The sequence below is a fragment of the Mustelus asterias genome, chromosome 4, assembly GCF_964213995.1.
Source record: "Mustelus asterias chromosome 4, sMusAst1.hap1.1, whole genome shotgun sequence".
NCBI lineage: Eukaryota > Metazoa > Chordata > Chondrichthyes > Carcharhiniformes > Triakidae > Mustelus > Mustelus asterias.
The window spans coordinates 28,553,306-28,574,434 of record NC_135804.1 but is presented as its reverse complement, the minus strand read 5'-3'; the positions used below and the strand labels follow the sequence as shown (position 1 = coordinate 28,574,434).

The following is a 21,129-nucleotide window of genomic DNA, read 5'->3' as shown; positions in this document are numbered from 1 at the left end:
CTGAGCAGTTGAGTGCAGGAGGGATCCAAAATGGAGCCACTGGGCTACATGAGGAGATCCAGGGGATGGTTTTTCTAGTGAACTGGATCACTCAAACGCAATTTCTGGAAGATCATTTAGGTTAAAATACACTCCTGCATAGGTGGAATCATTTTGCAATTGACTTAAATTGATTCTGCTTTTATGGCGATAATGTAAAATGAAATTTCTGATGTACATTTTTTTTGCAGTATAACCTTGTTTAGACTTTTCTGGAAAAGGTAGCTTTATTTCATTTTTAAAAAGTACTCGGCTATCAGGGGGCAATTTTCCCATGTTACCTCAGATTTCCTTCCTTAAATTAAGATATTCCATTTCTATTTTAAATATGTAAAAACTAAATTAGGCTATAGTTTGTATTTTTCCAACTTCTAAAAAATACTGAGTAATATGTTTTATTTAAATTTAACTTTGCCTGTTTCAAAAAAAAATCATCTGTACCTCCTCTAAGTCACCTAGCATGTCTCTGACTGAATCACCCTTCCAGCCCAATGTGTGATTAAGTTCCCTTTCCACCCACTCTATTTTAAGAAGATGGTTTCCTCCCTCCCCGTGCAGCAATCAAGAATGTTGATCTGCGTAGCCTGTCTTCTCACAACAGAGAATAAAGCTGTCTTATGTAAACTTTGGAAGCTCTGTTCTGGGTGGAAGAAAGGTGAGGAAATGTCCAGAATAGAGATTCCCAATTGTTTTAAGAAAAAGGTCAGTTTTATAAATAAAACTACCTAGAGGAGGCTGCGGTGGCATGGCGGGGAGAGAACTGTACGCTGACACTCCAGCAAAGGGCGAAAATCAGGACTGTAAGGGTATAGATGTAAAAATATGAACAGGAAGTAGTGAATACGGATGGGATTATGAGAACGAGGGACATTAATTTTCTAATTTGCAATGGCCCATGGAATTGAAGCAGCCAACACATACACAATCAATTTGATCCCTCGTACCTAGAGTCCAGTATATATTCCTTAATTTGATGTGTTAGCATTGTTGTAGGGAAAAATCCCTTACCAGCACAGAATCGAAGCCGAGTCGCAAATCAAGGTTCAAAGCGTGTCTTTATTGTACAATTTACTAGGATCCTAGGGAGACCCCCGTAGCCAGCTCAGAAACAGTGGCTTGGCCACGTTGATCTCAATTGGATTACATCAGCCCTGGATCTTTATAGGGCTCCAAATTTGAGCGGGAACATTTGATTATGCATCTTTTTACAATATGTATAAAGTGGTCTGTCAGGTCGGGAAGTTCTCTGGGAGGCTTGTCAATTTGCATTTGTATGGTGTGTGTTCGTGTTAATGGGATTACTTGGTCCTGCCCCGGTGTCTAAATGCGTTTCCCATTATCATCTCTATGTGTCCCCTTATTTGAATTTGATCCTATTGTCCCGTGTCTGTGTTTCCTGCTTGTGAGATTGAGTGTTAATGTTATCCTGTCTTGTTGGATGTCTGGAGTACTTCATTCTAACCTTTTATTCTTATATCTTGGTTTATCAGATTTTTATGTCTGCCTTGGCCGAATTAGTAATGTTTCAGTGATAGCTTGGTTTTGATAACCCACTCTATGGCTCGTTTCATAGGGGTCTTGATCGTCCTCGACCAGTTTAAAATGCAGCTACAGGCTGTTGCTAGGCAGATTAGGGATCTCCCGCAGTTTCTGAAATTCGTGAGTCTCTCAGCTGTGCAGGGGGAGACCCGATCGAATATCCATCCGGGGGTGCCCCTCTGCATTGTTGGCCCGTTATGAGTGGTGCCAATTAGTCCAATAAAAATATGTTTGATGATACAAATATGGTTTTCTGGAAAATTTCCTCCTTCAGTCCCTCCTCTCGTCCAGGGGGTGCCATTCATGGCTGACCCCCCATGGACGACCTTCAGAGGAACAGTGATTTGTACAGCTGTTGTCCTTGCCGTTGTTCCTCCTCTTCTGGGTCGTTGTTAAGTTCTTGCATCTGGATACTGGCAGTGGGTAGCATTCTTGATGTAATATTTGCACATATCACTTTAATACAGGTTAGGCCAAGGCAGAGTGTGAACAGGATGGCTACCACTAGGATTAATCCCTTCATAATATATGCTCCCCAAACTGTGTTAAACAGCCATCCTAACCACCCATCAGTCCCTGTTAACCCCTGTTTAAAGTTATCCAATTGCTTTTGTATCCCGGACATGGCTGCTGTTATGTTTAGTGTCTTGTCGTGTACGTATGTGATGCATTTTTTTTCCTTGATGATGGTGCATACCCCCCCTTGTCTGGCTAGCTGATAGTCCACCGCATATCTCGTTTGTTGTGTGTATAGTCTGAGTTCTGCGAGTTCTTGGTCAATTGCGCCTAATGCTTGTAGGGTGTTGTTTCCTAAAATGGTCAGTCCACATATGAAGAAGTTCCTATTACTGGCACTGATCACCCCTGCGGCGCCTCCCAGGGATAGTGTCCCCAGAAATCCATATCCTAAAGAAGACCCTAGTGTGACAGGGGCCTGCCAGTCGGAGCAAAATTCTGCGCTGATGGCCCTGGTCACTATGCGTTTCTGGACATGCCCTTCACTTGGGCATGGAACCGTGAGAGGTCTGATTGTCCCTACGGAAAAGAACCTTGGAGGCCTGTCTGTGGCCGTCATATATACATTTTTAAATAAAAACACGTACCCGTCTTTAACCCGATAACATGCATTTTCCCGGGGTCGTTTGACCGCATGGCCCCATCTTGTGGGACCTTCCCTCCCCCTGGACTGTCCACTTGATTGTACTTCTTGGTGAGAATCAAATGGATATGTCCCTGAGGCTGAGCTTACGTGGGTGCCGTTGCACTTGCCACACATAAGCTGCCTACCCGCGGTGACTGAAATGCATTTCTGTTGCTTGCAGTCACAGGTGAAGTGTCCTTCCCGGACCCGGCACTCCTGGAGAGCACAATGTGCCTCAGCGCACGAATCATTTTTAGGGACAAAGGCATGCACGCACCCCCATCCCTCTCCCTTAAAACATTGTGGGTAGTTCCCATGTGTCTCCTCCGGTTGGGGTCCCGTCCCCCTTAGAATTCCCGGCTCAGTGAGCTCTACACACCTTCCTTGTATCCCTTGTTTAAAGTACCCAATATGTTCCTTGCAGGGTGCCCCCGATGTGTCAATAGTGAATAACTCTTGTGGGAGCCACCCTGGTGTTGCTATGAATAGGGAGTTTACTGATCGCGCTGAGGGGTAACAAGCGGTCCTATTCCCATAGATCTGGATGTGTGTTTTCAGGAATAGGTTTCCTTCCATGATTGGTGGTTCTGCTCCCCTAACCCCCATATGTTGGAGTGTATTTACAATGGTCAGGGTTATTATCAGATATGTCCCTGTTCCCATATCGCTCTTTTTTTTTCAACAGTATTTTAAAATTACAGTATATACAGAAAATAAACAGGCAATTAAATTAAAAGTAGTTGGTTCCGACGTCTTGATAGTAGATCTAGTCCTGGTTCCTGTGGAAGTTGAATGAGCAAAACGGTATTTTTTAGTTCATTTGTCCTCATATAGTTTTAATTGGGTCCAGTGTTTCCAGACCCCCTGTCCCCTTATATCTATACAGGCACAGGTATCTCCGCTAACAATGACCTCGTAAGGTCCGTGCCATCTTGGGGCAAATCCTGGTTTTGCAGGAAGCACTTTTGTTAATACCCGGCTCCCGGCTTTTGGGACTTCTGGTAATATTTCTGAGTCCCCCTCTGCGTCGACCTGTGCCTGATTAGAAATTACGGACCGGCGCATCCCCTTCAATTGGGTGCTAAGGTCTCGGATGTATTGTCGGATCCTATCTTTTATCGGACCCACATCTGTCCAGCCTGTAATAATGTTTTCGGGTAAGTGCATTGCTCGCCCGGTCATCAGCTCGTATGGAGTCAAGCCGGTAGTTCGATTTGTGGTCGCCCTAAGCCTCATCAGAACTGCAGGTAGGACTTCTGTCCAATTTCTACCTGAGGATTGCATTGCTTTTGCCATTGTTATTTTTAGAGTCCGATTCATCCTCTCCACCATCCCGGAACTTTGTGGGTGATAGGGGATGTGAAATTTTTGTTTTATTCCTAATAGTTGGCAAATGTTTTTCAGAACCTTTCCTGTGAAATGTGTTCCCTGGTCCGAATCAACTTGAATTGGCATCCCCCATCCATAGCAAGCTTAGTGTGAATTAAATAACACTTTGTACTGGCCTTTTTTGGCTGCAATTGGACATCCATTCATTTGTATGTAATCTTATCAAAAGACATCGCTTTCCCCATTAAAATCACATGCCATACAGTTCCGATCTTTATATGAGTACTCTTACACTATCTCTAATTTGATCATTTGTTTGCGTGCAAGCGCTACACCACAGTACTTCACAAAATAATTATGTCTTTATCAATATTCAATATAGTATATGAATATATCATACAAAGTTGGTTAAGGCTTTTCAGGATTTGATGTTATTCTTGTGTCTATATGGCAGTGCTATACTGTATAATAAAAATAATCAAGCGGCAGTTGTATCATACCACTTTACACATCGTACCCGTGATATCCAAACCCTTTTAATTTAAGCCGTTTCTTTTTTTAAACTGAGCTCCAGATCGAAACCCCCGCACTCTAGGAAAAGTAACAGGCGCCGAATCAAAATCAAAGCAGGTACAATACATACCAGTTATTTGATTAGGAACATTTTGGTTTCTTAACTGGCTAGGTTTTAAGCTTTGCAGTGCTTTTATATTTGGCAAACCTTGAACCTTGATGGCTCATGAAATTCTGACGGCAGTACATAATTTTAACTAGTTCAGAATACTAAACTATCTGACGTTCGCAAATCGCGATATTCTGCGATTAATACTGTATTTCACTGACTTGATATACTTTAAACTAATTCATAGACCTCAGTCTTTTGTTCCTGCTTTTCTACCTTTCCACAAAATAACTTATTTTCTTCTCTTAACTCCTCAACTAACTCTTATAATTTCTACTTCAAGACAAAGGAAAGAGCACATGCTTCCTTCCAAGGTTTAAATCCTTTCTTAACATTAAAACAAACAACAACAAAGCATCCACGCAACCACTTTGTTTAAACACACACACACATACACACATGGAAGCTTCCAAAAGTCATTCCACAGTACATCCTTTTTCATTCAAACTTATCATTTCAGACTGGGATGAGTGTAAAACATTCAAAGAGAATACTGAGCATTGATTAAGACAATCGCTTTTATTCTTCTTTCTTCCAAACTGTAATTGACTCAAAGCAGAAGTAAATTCAAGAAATCCTATCACTTGAATCTTTACAGTTTTAACACTCTCCCAGCCCCCCTGAGGCTAAACCAAGGTGCAATGTACTGCACCTACTGCCTGTAGCAAACATTCCACAGGAGCAAAGAGCTCCCTGCTCTCAATCTAATTACAACAACAACTACCTACATTCGACAAGCTACCAGATCTCACAAACACACTGAAATACAAAAACTAAGATCTCTCCTATCCATCTGCTGCCTTTCCTCTGGCGTAAAAGGCTTATAGGTTGCCTTTGGTTGTGCTAACGTCCCTCCTCTCGTGACTGGCGCTAGATTATAATTGTCTATGTTTTCTTTTGATGCTGGAGTGGCTGTATGTTTCTGCACTGACTCGTATGGGCGCCGAGGGTCCGTTTCCTCTGATCTCTGCGTTATCTCCGCAGTGTGGTTTCTGCATTCTAATTCCCTCACTCTCTCCTGTAATACTTTAATTTGCTCTGTCTCTTTGTGTCTCTCCTCCATAGAGGCATTTACTTCCTCAATTAGTCCAGCTAACTGGGTCACTAATATTACTCCCATTACTTTTGTTTTGTCCCGTTTAACTCCGTCTACCCACTTTCTTTGATCTTCTAAAGTTTGTGATGCGTTCCACCCATTCCGTTTCATCTTTGCAACAATCGCTTCTCTGGCTAACAGATACTTCAAAATGAGAGCTACTGCAGTTTCTCCCTTAACAACGTGGTCTGCCATTTTTCTGTCTAGCAGTCCTGCAACCCCCGTATGCTGGCTGCTACAGTAAAAGTGCCTCAACTCCTGTCACTGATACTGCCCCAGCACCGTCTGTATTGCTGTAGAGCCTCGTAGTGAGGTTCCAGTGGGTCTCTTTCCCCTGGGCTCCCCCAACTATTCCTGACACCTCACGCTTGGACTATTTTGTGTTGTCTTATTGGGATGTGTGCTGGTTGTTTAGTGGGTTTGTCCGCCCCTGTTCCCAGCCCCTCTAAGTACAACGCCTCCCGCTCGGCCACCACCCCCACTAGCAGGGTTGATCCGTTACCCCCCAAAACCGGGTATCCTGCTATGGGCTGTGGTGTTCTCTACAGACGAACAAGGTTATCAAACTCCGCCCGGGTCCCTAATGGATCCTCCGTCGTCGTGTCTCTTGGTCAGGATGGATCGGGTCCACTTTTCCTCAACACTTACACACCTGTACTCTGTTATCAAAGCCCCTGTTATAGTTAGTAACTGTATCGACTCCGAGGTTGTTCGTCCCTTCAGAGTCAGTGTTGTTACCCGATTTACACTGTCCGTGCCTTGCACCCTGAGTGCCTGTCTCTCTTAGCGCCCGCTTCAAAACCCAACCTTAGCGTGGGAGATTTCTCCTCTTAACGTCCAGTTTAGGGTAGGGCACCTTGAGTCAAGCACTCCCTTGTCCTATTGCCTTGGCACAGACAGCGGTTTCATTTACAATCCTGGGTTAGTTACACCAATTAGTTCTGCATGCGGTACTTATCTTTATATTAGTCTTAATTCTTTGTTATCAAATAGCCCAAAACCTGTTATCTTTACCTTTGGTCTTTTACTCCTATTAAAGTTAACAGTTACTTACCTTCTTCCACGCGGTTGTTCTGACCTGTACCTCTTTAGTGCGGACTTCTGTTTCAATTTAAAACTTAGGCAAGATTATACAGTTCTACAAGACAACAATACTCAAAACAGACAAACCCTAACCCTTAAAGGTACCTCACTTTGAACGGAGACCTGTACTCGCCTCTGACTGTTCTGGATTTGTATCAGATTCGTTTAATTTGATCCCGACTTTCAAACTGTGGCCATCAGTCAGAAGTCAGATATCAAATCCTGCTGACTACGCCATTTTGTTGTAGGGAAAAATCCCTTACCAGCACAGAATCGAAGCCGAGTCGCAAATCAAGGTTCAAAGCGTGTCTTTATTGTACAATTTACTAGGATCCTAGGGAGACCCCCGTAGCCAGCTCAGAAACAGTGGCTTGGCCACGTTGATCTCAATTGGATTACATCAGCCCTGGATCTTTATAGGGCTCCAAATTTGAGCGGGAACATTTGATTATGCATCTTTTTACAATATGTATAAAGTGGTCTGTCAGGTCGGGAAGTTCTCTGGGAGGCTTGTCAATTTGCATTTGTATGGTGTGTGTTCGTGTTAATGGGATTACTTGGTCCTGCCCCGGTGTCTAAATGCGTTTCCCATTATCATCTCTATGTGTCCCCTTATTTGAATTTGATCCTATTGTCCCGTGTCTGTGTTTCCTGCTTGTGAGATTGAGTGTTAATGTTATCCTGTCTTGTTGGATGTCTGGAGTACTTCATTCTAACCTTTTATTCTTATATCTTGGTTTATCAGATTTTTATGTCTGCCTTGGCCGAATTAGTAATGTTTCAGTGATAGCTTGGTTTTGATAACCCACTCTATGGCTCGTTTCATAGGGGTCTTGATCGTCCTCGACCAGTTTAAAATGCAGCTACAGGCTGTTGCTAGGCAGATTAGGGATCTCCCGCAGTTTCTGAAATTCGTGAGTCTCTCAGCTGTGCAGGGGGAGACCCGATCGAATATCCATCCGGGGGTGCCCCTCTGCATTGTTGGCCCGTTATGAGTGGTGCCAATTAGTCCAATAAAAATATGTTTGATGATACAAATATGGTTTTCTGGAAAATTTCCTCCTTCAGCATTGTCTTTCATTTGTTATTTTTTCCACTATTTAGGGCATGTGATCAGGAGTTAACACGGCCTTGATTTCAGTTTCCTGAACAAGGTCAATTTACTTATGGCAATGTTGTTTCCTCTCTGGTTGGGTTATTACATTTCACCCTGCATTGAATGACCTGTATAGTGTGGATGCAGTTATTTTAGAATCAGACCAACATGCATATCCATATCCTTGATTCTCATTTCTGTTGGTGTTTCATCAGCGATTTTCTTTTTTATAGATGGTAAATGTTTTGAAAGGGACCCTCTGATGAAGATTCCATCTGGAATATTTAGCCTTTTGTCCAACTTTCTAAATTCTTATTCACTTTAATGTTGTTTAATTTTTCTCCCATCATTCTTGTATATTGTTATCTTCTGAGGTAGTGGTAAAAGATCCCATAGTTATCTTTCTGTCCTGGTGTATCTTTTGTGAGTGTGCTACATGTTGTTTGGTGTGCAGTATTTGAAAGCTGGAAATCAAATTAAAAGGAATACTCCATAGTGAGCATGGTGGGTGAAAGAGAGGTGACATCCCAAATGGTCAGGCTGGAGTATGTTCTATATAATATGCCAAGCAGGGGAAGACCATTGGAACAATAAGCCAGACAAACCAAATGACCCTGCGGTTCCCTCGTTGCGATATTGGAACGGATAACCCTGAAGCAGTTGTGCTAATAGTTTATTGAATTGTTTTTTAAAAATAAAAAGCCATGACCTGCTGATCTTTTCTACCATTCTATCACCCTATTATTTCAGATAAATTAATTTCCTATTTTCTTTTAAGACCCATAACATTTTAAACCATGTGCCTAGTGCTTCAGTTGTGTGGCAAATGGAAGAACTTCCCTGGATGCTAATTCTCATTGCCTGTGAAAAGTTTATAGACCTCATTCAAATTTCCCACCTGTCCTGCCTTGCTCTATCTTTTCCAAAGAATGAAGTGCTATGTGGACTATATTTCCCTGTAGGTTCACGATAACATAGAAGAATCATAGAAACCCTACAGTGCAGAAGGAGGCCATTCGACCCATCGAGTCTGCACCGACCACAATCCCACCCAGGCCCTACCCCCATATCCCTACACATTTACCCGCTAATCCCTCTAACCTACGCATCTCAGGACACTAAGGGCAATTTTAGCATGGCCAATCAACCTAACCCGCACATCTTTGAACATAACAAAGCAGTGATTAAGATAACATCTTTAAAGTAGAACTTTGGCTGGAGGTGTAATCCACCAAACAAGGAGCAGGAGTAGACCATTCAGCCCTTCGACCCTGCTCTGCCATTCAATAAAATCATAGCTGATCTGACTGTATCCTCCTGTCTACCCCAGGTAATCCTTCACCCCCTTGTTTATCAAGAATCACTTGACTTTTGACCTAATTAAAGCCTGAGTCCAAACATGAGCAAAAGAGCTGTACTAAAAAGGGGAGGTGAGAGCGTATGCCCTTAACATCAAGACAATATTTGACCGACTGTGGAGCCCTGGCAAAACTGAAGTAAATCTCGGCCTTTCCCTTTTGGCTAAGATCAAGTGTAGTCTGCCAGTGCTGCACTTGGCCGTGGCCATTGGGTTGCAGTTAAGCTTCATTTTCATATGAAGCAATTTTTAAAAGCGGCACCTCGGCCTTTTGGCTAAGATGCAAATGAGATCAAGCCTTGGGGGCGGAGACGTCTGCCTACTCCAATCAGCTTGGCTCATGTAGATCAGGCCCAAGACAGGATAAAGGGTCGCATACCCTGTCTTGTCAGCTTGGATCGGAACTGTCTCAACTTGTTGAGACTCTGAATTGGACTTGATTTGATTGAATTGGAAAAGAATTTTAAAAAATGGGAATTGGTTGGAATCATAGCTAGCAGATAGGAAGATAGCTATGGTTGTTGGAGGCAAATCAACTCAGTTCCAGGGTGTTTCTGCAGGAGTTCCTCAGCGTTGTATCCTAAGCCCGATCATTATTGTTCCATCGTAAAGTCAGAAGTGGGAATGTTCACTGCTGAATGCATAATGTTCAACACCCTTCACAATTCCTCAGATACTGAAACACTCTGTGCAGTATGCAACATGACCCGGAACATTCCGGCTTGGACTGATAAGTGACAAATAATTTCCATGCCAGAGAAGTGCCAGGCAGTGCCCTTCTCCAACAATTGTGAATCCAACCATCTCCCCTTGGACATTCAATGATATTTCCATTGCTGAATCCCCCACTACCCGGCATCCAGGGATTACTAATGACCAGAAACTGAACTGGACCAGCTATATAAATACTATGGCCACAACAGGTCAAAGGCTGGGAATTCTGTAGTGAGTAACTCGCCTCCTGACTTCCCAAAGCCTGTCCCCCTTCTATAAGTAAGGAATGTGATGGAATATTCTGCACTTGTCCGGATGAATGCAGCTCCAACAACACTCAATAAGCTCAACACCAGCCAGGGCAAAGCAGGCCACTTGATTGGCACCCCAGCCACCACTGACGTACAATGTGCACCCATCGACAAAAAAACTCACCAAAGCTCATTCAACACAACCTTCCAACCTGTGATCTTTACCACCCAGAAGGATGAAGGCAGCAGATGCATGGGAATCATTTCCCCCTCCCACTGCCACCTCCAAGTCCCACACTAAGTTGACTTGCAATTATATTGTTATTCCTTCACTATCAATGGGTCACAATCCCTTCCTAACAGTATGAGAGCGTACTTGCACCAGATGGACTGCAACCATTCAAGAAGGCAGTTCACCACCACCTTCTCGAAGGCAATTAGGGGTGGGCAGGAAATGCTGGCCCAGATGGTGATGCCCACATCCTAAGTCCCACACCAAAAACTGAGCACAGAATCTAGTTTGATATTCTGGTGCAATACTGACGAGCTATCCTTCAGATGGAACAGTAACCGAATCCCTATCTAGCCACTCAGGTGGATGTAATCGGTCTCATGGCACTACTTCAAATATTGTGCAACGTTCTCCCCCACAGCCTGGCCAATATGTATCTCCTGACACTATTCTGAAGACCAGGTGACGTGGCTAATACTTATCCCTTGGCCAATTCACTTTTCAAAGAAAAGTGCCTGGTCATGACCGCATTGCTGTTTGTGGGAGTTTACTGTGTTCAACTTGGCTGTTACCAACCGAGACTATATTGCAAAACGTTCTTTAGCTGTAGTGTGCTTTGAGATTTGTGTCAGGTGCTTCTTAATGCAAGTCTTTCTTGAACAGTGCAGGGATTTATCACTGGGTCAGAATCCTGGAACTCCCTCCCTAACAGCATTGTGGTGTATCTATGCCACATGAACTGCAGTGGTTCAAGAAAGCAGCTCAGCACCACCTTCTCGAGGGCAATTAGGAATGGGCAATAAATGCTGCTAAACCAGTGATGCCAACATCTCCAGAATGAATTAAAAAAGGAATACTCTAGCTCCAATTTGATAGTAAGAGATGATGAAACATGAGCGATAGGCAGTGCGGGAGGGTAGTGTGGTCAACTATTTGGAAGACTACAGAGAGGTCAAGGAGAATGAGTAGAGAAAATGCATTATGATGGCAATCACAGATATTTGTGATTGTACTCATCCCAATTAAACAAGGGTCATTGCCAAATTAAACCCTGCCTCTGGAGTCAGGGGTGACACTCGACCATTCATTAAAGTGACTGACTCCATTAAACTCTCGGCAAGTACATGTGGCAGACTCACATTTGTAGCATGGCCTATTGACTTTTTTAACCAGTCAATACAAATGTTGCACTCTTGTTCAAAGAGAGTTTCAGGACAAACCCAACAATTAGATGAGTCAGTTTAACCTTGATGGTGGGAAAGCCTTTTAGAAATTATAATCTGGGACAAAAGATGCAGTCGCTTAGATAAAATTAAGAAAAGCCAACGCAGATTTGTAAAAGGACAGACTTCATCTAATTACCTTGAGGGGGTTGAGGAAGATAATGCCATGTTCATGGACTTCCAAAAGGCATTTGATAAAGTGCCTCATGATTGACTTGCCTCCAGAGTTGAAGCCCATGGAATAAAAAGGATAGTGGCAGCATGGATATAACATTGACTGAGTGACAAGAAACAGCGTATTGGTGAACAGTTTTGTTTTGGCTGGAGGAAGGCATGTGTGGAGTTTGCACATTCTCCTTGTGTCTGCGTGGGTTTCCTCCGGGTGCTCCGGTTTCCTCCCACAGTCCAAAGATGTGCGGGTTAGGTTGATTGGCCATGCTAAAAATTGCCCTTCGTGTCCTGAGATGCGTAGGTTGGAGGGATTAGTGGGTAGATATGGGGGTAGGGCCTGGGTGGGATTGTGGTCAGTGCAGACTCGATGGGCCGAATGGCCTCTTTCTGTACTGTAGGGTTTCTATGATTTCTATGTGTTGGGGTTCCCCGCAGGTCAATACGAGGACAAATGCTTTCTTGATGTACATTAATAACTTAGACTAAGGTGCATCTATACATTTCAAAACATGACACAAACCTGGAAATATAGTGAATTGCGAGGATCGTGATGGATTTCCAGAGGGTGTAGGCTGGTGACATTGAGAAGAGTGAAGTGATATGTTTTGGTGGGGAGAATGAGAGGAGTCAATTTAAAATAAATGGTAAAATTGTAAGTTGGATAGAGGAATAGAGAGATATGAGGGTGTAAATACACAAAATGAAGATGGCAGGGCTGGTTGAGAAAATAATTAAAAAGGCATACAGGATCTTGGGCCTAAGAGTATAAAAGCAGTGAAGTTTGGATGAACCTCTGTTGTGTCCAATACTAGCACTGCACTTTAGGAAGGATGTGAAGGCCTTAGAGAGAGAGTGCAGAAAAGATTTACAAGAATGGTTTCAGCGATGAGGGGCTTCAATTATGTGGACAATTTGGAGAAACTGGGGTTGTGTTCCATTAAGAGAAGGTTAAGAGGAGATTTGATACAGGTGCTCAAAATCATGAGGGATCTAGGAAGAGTAGTTACGGAGAAACTATTTCCATTGGCAAAGGGGTTGAGAATCAGAAGACATCAGTTTATGGTGATTGGCACAAAAAATGGCTATATGATGGAAAAACCTCATTATGCAAAAGGTGGTTAGGGTCTAGAGTGCACTGTTTGAGAGTGTGATGGAGGCAGATTCAATCATGTCTTTGAAAAGGGAATTGGTGAAGTACTTGAAGTGAAAATGCTTGCAGGGCTCCAGGAAAGGAGGGGGAAATGGGATTAGTTGAGTTGGATATGATGGACCGAATGGAAGCCCTCTGTGCTGTAACCATTCTGAGTCTTCCAGGTCCACCCAAAAGATTCTGCTAACTCCCAGTTCCTTCCTCTTACAAAGTATGAACCTTTCCTGATGAAGATGCCACCACACCCTTTTATTTCCTTTCCTATACACACAGTAGTACAGATATGTTCTCTACTCACACACAGCAATTAGGTTTCAGCAACTAGCACAATTTTTTTTCGCATTTGACTTGCTATACTTATTATTAATCCACTTTTTAAAAATTGTTTGACATTCATGTAAATACATTTTAGTTTATTCTTTGCTGCATTTATTTGCTTCCCTCATCTTGATTCACACTTCCACTCTTCCTGCTTCCTCAGTTTAAAGTCCTTCTCTACTGTTTAATTTATTCTGTTGGCTAAGATTAATGTGCAGCTTTTGATTGTAAAAACTTTCCTACTTTGGGAAGTAGTTGGACTGAGCCAATTATTTGGAATCCTCTGTTCTACACCATGTATCGAGCAGCTTAATCTGTCTGTTTCGCCGGGATCCATTCTGAGATTTACAGTTTTGAATCCCTTTTCTTCAATATAATCTCCAGTTCCTGAAATGTAATTATATGTCGACAAATATTGTGGGTTTCCATATGGACCACAAGATCTGGTATATCCTTCATATTCCACAATCTGACCCATCTACTCAGTCAACTACTATATCAAACTTGAGTATCTCGGGAGTAGCACACCATTCTTAGTCAACAGATTCTGTTGAACCTTGTTACATAGGGGTATCCCCTACGACTGCAATATTGCCATCAATCTTACATGCTCCCTATGTCATTCATCTGCTCATAATTACCATCCCTTTCTGGTTCTTTGCGAACCTCTTATTGCCTATCGTTTATATATTTCTAGATCTGTCATCTGTGTTTTAGGCTTCTGCGCTGTCTCCTTTTAACTTTGTTGTGACAAACCTCATGAAACTTGCCTTCCAGTTGCGTTTCCTCTTTGCATATATTACACAATGTAGTTAGCTGATCCGTGGACCAGACAGTTTGCTCTTGAGGGACTATTGGTACTTCATGCAGATGTACTTCCTCAGATTACATAGGATATGCAGCAGAGAAACAGGCCATTTGGCCCTGCCAGTCCATACTGGTCTTTATGCTCCACTCAAGCCTCCTCCCATCTTTCCTCATTGAAATCAACCATTAAACCATCTATTCCCTTCTCCCTGATATGCTTGTCTAATTTTTCCTTAAATACATCTATACTATTCACTTTAACCACTCTGTGATACTAAGTTCCACATTCTTATCAGTGTTTGGGTGGAGAAGTTTCTTCTGAATTCCCTATTGAATTTCTTCATGGCTATCTTGTATTGATGTATTCTAATTATGCTCTTCCCTACAAGTGGAAACATTCTCTCTGGACACACCAATCACAAGCGCTCATCAGTTTAAAGACCTCTATCCGATAACCCATCAGCTGCCTTTTTTCACGAGAGAAGAGACTCAGCCTTTCAATCCTTTCCTGATCAGTGTCTCTACACATTTCTGGCATCATCCTTGTAAATCTCTGCCCCCCTTCCAGTGCCTCTATTTTTTTTAATAAAAAATGATCAGAATTGCACATAGCAAATAAGTGTGGTTGAACCAAGTTTCAACCCTGGTTTAGCGTAACTTCCTTGTTTTACAATTCTATCCCCCTCGAAATAAAAATTAGTGCTTGAATTGTTTTTTTTTTTGCGGCCTTGCTAATCTGTGGCTCAACATTTAGTGATTGATGCATTTGTACTCTGAGATCCCTTTGTTTTTGTACCTCGCCTACACTTGCACCTTCCAAATAATAAGTGACCTCCCTGTTCTTCCTCCCAAAAGTACAACCTCAGTTATCTGTGTTGAACTTCACTTGCCAATTCTCCATGGTTATTAATGTTCTCCTGCAATACAGGCTTCTTCGGTATTGACTATTACCCCTCCCCTCACCCTTTCTTGGTGTTTACAACAACCATCTCAATTCAATGCATTGCAAAGAAAGATAGAATTTACCTTTCTATAATATCATTAGCTTTCTTCGAGCTACCCAAAGTGCTTCTCAGCAAATGAATTATTTTTGAAGCCTATTCACTGTTGTATTAGAGTTCGAGCATCATAGAGCAATACAGCGCAAAAACAGGCCCTTCAGCCCAACCGGTCCATGGTGCCCTCCCAGTTAGTACCAATTTCCCATGTTTGACCATATCCCTCTAATCCTTTCCTATTCATGTACTTACCTAAATGCTTTTTAAATGTTGCTGTTGAACCTGCCTCAACAAATTTCTCTGGCAACTCATTCCATCCACGGACCACCCTTTGCATGAAGAAGTTGCCCCTCAGATCCCTTTTAAATCTTTCCCCTCTCACAAACCTATGCCCTCTAGTTTTCAATTCCCCTACCCAGAGAAAAGGGCTGTACATGCGTTCATCCTACCTCATGATTTCTACACCTCAATAAGATCATCCTTCATTCTCCTACATTCCAAGGAATAAAGCCCTGACCTGGCCAACCACTCCCTGTAACTCGGGCCCACTAGTTCTGGCAACATCCTCATAGATCTTCTCTGTACTCTTTCTAGTTTATCAATGTCTTCCCTAAAACAGGGTGACCAGAGCTGTATACAATACTCCCAAGAGCGGCCTCACCAATGACTTGTACAACTGTAACATAATGTCCCAACTCCTATACTCAATGCCCTGACTGATGAAGGCCAGTGTGCTAAATGCCTTCTTCACCACTTTGTCTACCTGTGATGCTGCTTTCAATAAACTATGTACTTGTATTGTTGGCACATTGCACACAGCATTGTCCAACCATCGGCGGTGAGGTGATTGCCCAGTAAACCTATTCTAATGCAGTTGGTTCAGAGAACAATGTTAGTCAATGCACTGAGTGAACTCTTCAAATACTACCATGAGATTTTTACATCCATCTGATTAGGCTGATATGGCATGGTTTGACATATCCCATTTATACATAATTATGTGACCTCCTTGCTGATTTTGACACAGGTATTCAACCCCTAGTACCAAGATGTGGAAGTATCCCCTCATGTTAGAGCAGTTGTTGGTATTGTAATCTGCAGAGTAGTAATGGAACTAAGGAAGAACCAGTCTTATGTTTATTGAAAGTGGTGATTATTTATTTTCAGTTATGTTGTTGTTGAGGTTGAATGGCACTTTTCTTTTATTCATTCCTTCATGTGGGCACTGCTGGCTATGCCAGCATTTATTGCACATTCCTAATTGCCCTCAAGGAGATGGTGGTGAGCCTCTGCCTTAAACCACTGCAGTCCAAGTGGTGTAGGTATACCCAGCATGCTGTGAGGGAGGGAATTCCAGGATTTTGACCCAGTGACAGTGAAGGAATGGCAAAATATTTCCAAGTCAGGACGGTGAGTGACTTGGAGGGGAACTTCCAGCTGGCGGTGTTCCCATGTATCTGCTGCCCTTGTCCTTCCAGATGGTAGCAATCGTGGTTTTGGAAGGTGCTGTCTAAGGAACCTTGATGAGTTCCTATAGTACATTTTGTGGATGGGGCACACTGCTGCACATCTGTGCATACAAGTTGTGCATTGGCAACCCCAAGTAATGCAGGGTAGCGAGAGAGAATTGTGGCACACAACAGTCATGATCTGGGTGAAATAAAACGGCAAGAGGTAGCGTGAAATGGATGGTATCTCTTCATTACTGTCTTTGGGAGCGTCCAAGGGCGCCTGGGAGGATTGATGTTGTAGTTTTTAAACAACAGTAAGAAAAAGATTATGAAAATGTTTGGGATTGAAGCTGCACATTGATGAAGTCAGTTTGGATTAAAATTAATATTATTGCATGCCAGCCTTTTGGCTAATTTGCATAAGAATGAGCAAAAAAAGATTTTGGTAATCAGTATTCCTCCACGATGAATTGCATCTCTATGCCCAGACATTGCATGGCTCTAAACCTGAGCTAAAATAATTTGCTGTTTCAGAGTCCAATATAATATCATATGCTTTGTATAGAGATTGTCTCAACAGCATTAAGTTCAACTTTGTTTAAATCAGTAGTTCTGAATATACATGGTTGAGCTGACTGAAAATTTCTTCTGCATGTTACAGAGGAATAAATGGAGATTGCAAGAATGTTTTACTGGATAGATCACACAATTTTACCCATGCCCACTATTACTCATTTTTCTTTTCTTTCAGCAGAGTATGCACTCAAAAAAAGTTTAGGAAAATTATTTGGAAATGCTCCAGTAAAGGCTGCTTGTTTTTACCAGACTTTGCCCTCGCTGTATAAAAGGGAAGTACATACTTATCAGATGTGAGCTTGGACAGGGATTAGGGTTAGGGAGTTTGGAAGCAGTGTGTATGTTACACCTGGTACTGGTTTGTTTGTCAAAATGATAAGTTGATAACAATATTAAGGTCATGGAGGAAGACTGTATTTCCAATCAACTTTCTTTATTCATGAGAAGATGATACTTTAAAATTGGAATTGCATGTTTTCTGTTATTACTTTTAGAATTCATTCAAGTTTGGCGGCTTTTTGATTTATGTGATAATTTTCTTATCTTTTCAGTATTGATAATATAAAAGTTAATGACGTGGCGGAATAGCTGTTTATGACACATCAATTTGAAAATGTTAGTTATCATGGCTTCAGTATAAAGACAAACATGCACTTTGGGCGATAATCTACACACTGTCATATACAGACTAACAAGGTAAACTTATCAAAGAAATCTTGCTGCCATAAATATAGAATTTATCAAGTTGCTATGAAAGCATGTTGTGACAGTTGTTAAGGCACACCATTACTCACTATATTAGCAAATAATTCCAATACATTATTAAGATGACTTTTCAGATAGCCATAGCATGGCTTCCTCCCTGTTCCTCCTGTACTTAGAATGAGTTTTGCCCGTTAGTTAAAAATAATAGCTACAAAGAATGCCAATAAATTTAATTTATCTTTTCAACAGTAAGCTTTGGGAGATCTATCTGAGTAAAGTTGCAGTGTATGAAATTATGGAGGTGTTGAAATTAGCCCAGAGAAGATATTAATGAAGGATATTTGTGATTTAAATTATGTTAATTCATTCGGTTCTCTTTTATAGTAACACATACAGAGGTAAGTGAACTTGTGCAACTCTAAGTACCATAGACAACCAAAGACCTGTGGTTTGCAGGTTTCATAGGAACTGAACAGGAATAGGCCCACTTGAACCTGTCCATCATTGAGCTTTGTCTTAGTTGATCTGCACCTGAGACCCATTCCTGCATTTGCTCCATATCCCTTGATACCTAAGTTCACAAAACTCTTTAATGATTTCAGTCTTGAAAGCTTCAGTTGATCCAGCATTTGGATCCTTTTGGGGAAAAGTATTTGAGATGTCTACTACTGTTTGTGCAGCAATGCTTCTCGTTTCCCTCCTGAATGGAGAGGCTATTTTATGATTCTGTCCCTTTTGTTCTCAATGTTCCCAACCTTAACCTGGGCACAAACCTAAAGCAAATTATTTTGCTTTATCTACCCTAATAAATTATTTTATCATGTTAAACACCTCTATTAGACCACCACTCAATTTTATGTAGTGATACAAATGGGCAAAAGCTTGTTACCTGATCTCATAATTTAACCCTTTAAGTCTCTGTTTCCTGTATGTCTGCCGAATTATTCACTGATGTGGAGATGCTGATGTTGGACTGACAGACAATGGGACAATGATGCACATGTCTGTGAAACAAAAGCAGTAATGCTGCTCATGTTTTCATGGTATTGTGGCAAAAGGGAAAATTGATCAGAATGATTATCCCAAAGTTGTTCAAGTTTTTCCCAACAGTGCAATGCTGTATTTACGGAGCTTAGTTGAGGAAAAACATTCATATTACTTCAAAAGTGCAGTGTATTGATGGTCTATAAGCCAATGCACTCACTTATTGCTTGATTGCCATTTGGGTGTAAAGGTACAAAACTAGAATCTTGATTGTTCTGAAATTACAGAACAAAAACTGTCCAGTCAGCATTTCTGATTTGGGTATGATATTCCAATAATGCCTAATTTCACATTCAAAGCAAAACATACCTATCACAAAGGTAGCCTTGGGATGTTTGCTGAAAGGTAATTGAAAAGTTTCAGTTAAGCAGTCACGTGTTAAGCACAGAAGAGAATGGGTAAACCTTCTTGCTTCAACAGTGACCAAGATGGAAAATTGAAAGGGAGATTTTATTGAAATCTTCAACAAAATGTAACTATTAAGAGGATTGATGAGATTGTCTCTGGACATTGCCTTTTAGTTGATAATTTAATATCTTTGGCTATATTGATTTGATTCCAGATAATTTCAAATAGCTTGTTGGAAGTATATGGTATTGTTTTAATCAACAAAATTACACATGTATAATTGGAATGATCGTAGAACTTTGCATATAATCGAGAGTCTTGGACCTATATATGCTCGACATACGTTGTTCAGGACTTTGAACACCTTGAGCATATGTTCACTTGCGCTTGGTAATTTGATCATTGTTATGATGATATATGTATAATGTATATATGAGGTGTACTGTAATTAAAAGTCACTTAAATAAAACTGCATTTTGATGTTGAGAGTCGAAAGGAATTTGTGTTTATACATGAATACGAGACAAAGGTATTGTGAAAGGTGTTGTACCTTTGGCTGCATTTAGTGTTTTGGCTGTGATGTTTGACTCGTGGGGCAGGATTTTCCGGCCGCGCTCACCTCAAGACCGGAAAATCCTACTGAGGTTAACAGACCTTTGCCTGGTGTGTGTCCCACCGGCTATGATTCCCACAGTTGGCAGGATGGGAAAATTCCACCCAAGGTCGTCTTTTTAAAGATGTAAGGCATTGTAGGCCAGGCTTAACATCAGTTACCTTTGAGAAAATACTGGTGCTGAGAAGGATCACTATGTGGTAAAAGTGATTCAACAGTACCAAAGGGGTTCCAGAATTTTGAAAGCAAAGGAACAGTGATGTATGTCCAAGTCAGGATTGTGATATATTGAAGAAACTTGAATATATGTGAATGACTAGACTTGTAAATGATAGTGTTCTCATGCATCTGCTACCATTGTCCTTCCAGATGGTAGAGGTTGGAAATTTCCAGCACCACTACTAATTTTCACCCACAGTGAGTGGGTATGCATTCAAGCGGCAATATATATTTAGTTCTACTTGCCCCAGTGCCAAGTCTTGCCTGCACCTCTGCATCACATTACATTGAGTTTCTTGTTAATAGAGGAGTTGTACTTGTTGACGGGATGACTTCCCCGATGTCTATAGAATTTGAATGCTCTGTGGTTTTAAGATAGAGCTGCTTTTGCCATGGAAGTATGTAAAATCACAAAGATATCAATTAAAGGCAGAACATTTATACATCTATAAACTGGATCAGTGATTTATGGGCACTGTTTACTTGCCCCAGGTGTGGTAAAGGATATGAATTGCCTTCTGTGCAATGAATACATAGGTCATATATCAAAGTAATTATTTTTTTTAAAACAACATTTGGAGAGCGCAACAAATAGGCCTACTGAAGATGCTGTCTGAGTCTTCAATTTAAATAATTCTACCCTGCATTGAAGGCCCATCACACCATTGCATTTTCAAAGAAGAATGTGTATTGCCAGGACTGCAGGCAATTAAAACTGCCGGTTATTTCCATCAAAGATTGAGTTCGTCCCCCTGTTGTGGCATCCCTCTAAATACATTAACATTGATGTTCCCCGCTTGGCCACGGGCAGACTCATAAACTGCTTATCATATGGCTATCTGCCTTGGTGTTTCTCTACCTGCATCAGTAAAAATTTACAACAGTGCCTACGGGAAGTGTGTACGGGATCCAAAACTCTTGCTATGTGCCAAGTTCTTAAAAAATTA

The 21,129-nt window shown here is 41.6% G+C and overlaps 1 protein-coding gene across 4 annotated transcripts in view; it reads left to right on the top strand.

Moving 5' to 3' along the window:
• zfpm1 (zinc finger protein, FOG family member 1) overlaps positions 1 to 21,129 on the top strand; it is a 202,959-nt gene that overhangs the window by 69,263 nt on the left and 112,567 nt on the right. The gene's annotated exons all lie outside the window — the stretch shown is intronic.